This window comes from Orycteropus afer, unplaced genomic scaffold, assembly GCF_000298275.1.
Source record: "Orycteropus afer afer isolate SDZICR_OR568_19922 unplaced genomic scaffold, OryAfe1.0 scaffold00283, whole genome shotgun sequence".
NCBI lineage: Eukaryota > Metazoa > Chordata > Mammalia > Tubulidentata > Orycteropodidae > Orycteropus > Orycteropus afer.
In genome coordinates this window covers 2,097,597-2,101,664 of record NW_006921870.1, presented here as the reverse complement: position 1 = coordinate 2,101,664, position 4,068 = coordinate 2,097,597, and positions in this window count along the sequence as shown.

Below are 4,068 nucleotides of genomic sequence, written 5' to 3'. Positions count from 1 at the left end.
GCCGCTCGTCCGCGCCCAGCCGGAGCCGCCCCCGGCCGCGCCCGCCACGCCCCGCGCCGCGCTTGGCTCGCAGACGCGGCTGCACACTGTCCGCCACCCAACTGCTGTAATGTATGCACTTAATAAAAAGGAATTTGGCAAACACGCCCTCATCCCAACAGGCGACGATTTTTAGGTAAACTATGAGTTTGAAAAAATAAATTGTTGAGAACTTTGACATTTTCTACTGTTCTAAGTCTACTAAACATAGGGTTTGTTTGGTAGTAGTTTCAGAGACGAGACAAGTTTCTGAGACTGTCCCTTCTACGGTCCTGCAAGACCGTGCCCCTATATGTCTATATTGGCACAAGCATCCACCCTTCACGCACACATCGGGGTCCCGGACCTGACCGGCCTGTAGAGCCAGCGCCGGCATGGTGGCAATTTATTTTGCCTCTTTGAGTTTCAGTTTCCTAATCTGTAAGGCACACATCTTCATGAGGATTTCCTGCTGCCTACTTTATACCTTTTTTTATTTCATTAACTTTTTTTAAAGTATTTATGATTGTCATACTCCAATTTTCTTTGAGATGGTTATTTTTCTGTCTTCTTAACTGGAAGGGTTAGATTAGTTCCATTGTTTCTTGTTTTCTAACAAAGCCTATAAATTTACCTCTGAGTAAAGCTTTAGCTACATTGAATACGTTTCTAAAACTTTGTAATTTACATTTTGATAATACCATCTTTATTAGAGTGCATTAAAGAGTGCCCCCGGTGGTGAAACTGGTTAAACACTAGACTACTAACCTGAAAGTTGGTGGTTATAACCTACCCAAAGGCACTTCGAAAGACAGCTCTGGCCATCTGTTTCTGAAAGGTAACAGCTACTCAGTGGAGCACAATTCTACCCTGACACACACAGGGGGCTGTGTGTCAGAATCCACTAGATGGCAACCAGCAACAACAAGGCTGGCATTAGGCTGCACGTCACAGACATTTGATCTCACATGCATGTTTGTGGAAGTTCCTTGACCTGCAGGAGATCCTGAGCCCTGAACAGAGAGACCCCAGACCCTTCATGGCCCCAAGCTCTCTTCAGGGATCTTCTGGGCAAATATGGACGGGTGGGATAACAGTGGAGCCATTTAGCCAGATCCTCAAATTCAGCAAGGGCCATTATATCAGGATGAGATTATACACACCACCAATTCCCATCCAGTCAATGCCCATTTATGGCGCCCCATATGTTCCATAGGCTTTTCAATGGCTGATTTTTCAAAAGCAGATCTCTTCACTGAATGAAAATTCTGTCACAACTTTAAACTTGTCCATTATTACTAGATCACTAGTAGTGCTCTAAAAATATTATTTGTATTATTTCTTTAAATCCTGTCATTATCTTGTGGAGAGCACAATTGAATCCTGTTTGTGTTGTGTGTGTAAAAAGTGTTTGTCACTTCATGTGTATACATTTAAAATATGCCAGTATCTTTGCAACCCTATTTCAGTATTTCTGCATCTTATAAATATGCCAGGAGCCTCCCAAAAAGCAATGTGGCTAAGGCTTCCCTGTCCTTTTGGGATGCCTAACCCTAGTGTACAGAAGTGAAGGAAAAACATTCTAACTTTGGCCTCAAGGCGGAGAGGAGCTGACTGAGTAGGGAATGGTAGCAGCTCGGCCTCCCTACCTGCCACCCCACACCGCTTTTCAGCAGTTTCCTATTTAAGTTGACCCCTTGTTTGCATCTCCTGCTGCTCTACTTGCACTTTGAGATTTCTGCTCTCCACTCAGAAACGAGACATGGAGTTAGTTTCAGGCCCATGTGGGCACTGGGAAAGGGGCCCCACCCTTGCCTCTCAGGAGCAGCCAAGCCAGGCCAGGGCAGAAGATGGCAACAGGCAGGATAGACAGGCAGACCAGGTCTGCATGTACCATCATGGAAGCCACACTTGTTTCTAGGGACTGAGCAGGACCCTGTTCTTTTGCACACCCACCTTCACCCACCCTGGCCACCTAAACCAAAAAGTCCACAGGGGTGAAATGGAGAGTGCAGGTAGGTGCTCTCAGTGGCTTCAACAGTTCTCCCCACTCCACCACATGTTCTTCCACCTTTGGCAATGTGAAAGAGGAGGGGAATGGTAATGTGGACTTGCCATCTGCCTCCCACCTCACTCATTTTCCTTGACCTCCATTCCTGGCACTCTGGAGTGTTCTAGTTACTGCTAAATCCCCAACACTGGAGATCACAAGAATTTGCCACCAGCAGAAACTACAAACACTACGTTCCTAACTCACATACTCCCACACCCTAGAAAAAAGCCCTCCTCCCCTTTCCCAGAGAAAAGAACATCATCCAATAGTTCAGTGTTTCTGAGCACTGACTGTGGGACAGGCCCTGGAACACAGAGCCTGACAGACATGGCCTATTCTCTTGGAATCCTCCCATGGGATGTGTGCAGGGTTGGCTTCACACTGCAGCCTACATAGTCACAGAGCGCCCAGGGCTTAGAAAGGACCACACTTGGTTTAAGGCTCTGTTTTAACAAGAAGTCCCGCATTTGCGTTTTGTCCTGGGCTCTACAAATCCCAAGGCAGGTCCTAGAGGAGTAAAGTGGTGCTGGTAAGTATTTACCAACTGGCTCTCCAAAAGAAAAACAGCACCTGTTTGCATCATTTACAAACCAGTAAAGCAGCCACTGTGGCCCATTTCAAGCCACCAAGGTAACCTCCCTGAGGCTCCATCCATCATCACCATGCGATGTGTGGTACAGACAAAGTGCAGGGCCTTTATTGCAGCAGTGGGCAACAACTAACTGGACCTGTTGGAGATCCCATGCTAACCTATAATAATAATAATAATAACACATCAGCAGAAGAGCTGCATCTTCAGGTAAAAAGGTTGAGAGCTGGGAAGCCAAGTTTTCCACCATAGAAATCTCCATTCATACCTCTGCCCATCAGCTCTGGGCCCTGCTCCAAGCTAGAGAGCACCTCCTCCCTCAGCATTCCTCTAAATCAAGAGGGGCTCAGCCATATAGCCCAACTTTGGGATGATCCAGACTAATTGTTTGCCATTGTCTTTGATAAGCTTGCCCCCATACTTGAGTCTCCCTGGCTTTGATCCTGAGCCCTCTACCCCAGATGCAGAGAGTGACATGACTTCCATTCCAGATGAGGGACTAGACTCTAGACTCTTAGCCACTGAGTTATCTCTCATAGTTTCCCTGCTGTAGACCTTTGATTTGAAAACATTGGTGAACAAAGTGGCGGAGCATGTTCAAATGGCTGAGAAAGCAGTGAAAACACATTTGTCGTTGTTGTTAAGTGCCGTCGGCTCACTTCTGACTCATAGTGACCCCATGCACAGCAGAACAAAACACTGCCCAATCCCGCACCAGCTCCATGATCCTTGCTATATTTGAGCCCCTTGTTGCAGCCACCATGTCAATCCATCTTGTTGAAGGCTTTCCCTCTTTCGGCGACCCTCCACCTTACCAAGCATGACATCCTTCTCCAGGGAATGGTCCCCTCTGACAACATGACCAAAGTAGGTGAGATGAAGTCTGAACATCCCCACTTCCAAGGAGCATCTTGGCTGCACTTCCTCCAGGACAGATCTATTAGTTCTTTTGGCAGTTGATGGTGCCTTCAGCATTCTTTGCCAGCACCACAACTCAAAAGCATCAACCCTTCTTCGGTCTTCCTTAATCATTGTCCAGCTCTCACATGCATACAAGGCACTTGGAAATATCATGGCCCATGTCAGGTGCACTTTAGTCCTCAAGGAGACATCCTTGCTCCTCAGCACTTGAAAGAGTTCCTTCATAGCCAACCAGCCCAGAGCTACACGTTGTCTAATGTCCTGACTGCTGCTTCCATTGGACTCAATTGTAGAACCAAGTAACGTGAATTCTTTGACAACCTCAATCCTTTCTCCATTTATTGTGATGTGGCTTATTGGTCCAGTTGTGAGGATTTTTGTCTTCCTTCTATTGAGATGTAATCCATACTGCAGACTGTGTTCCTCAGTCTTCATCAGTAAGTGCTTCAAGTCATCCTCACTTTCAGCAAGCAAAGTTGTATCATCA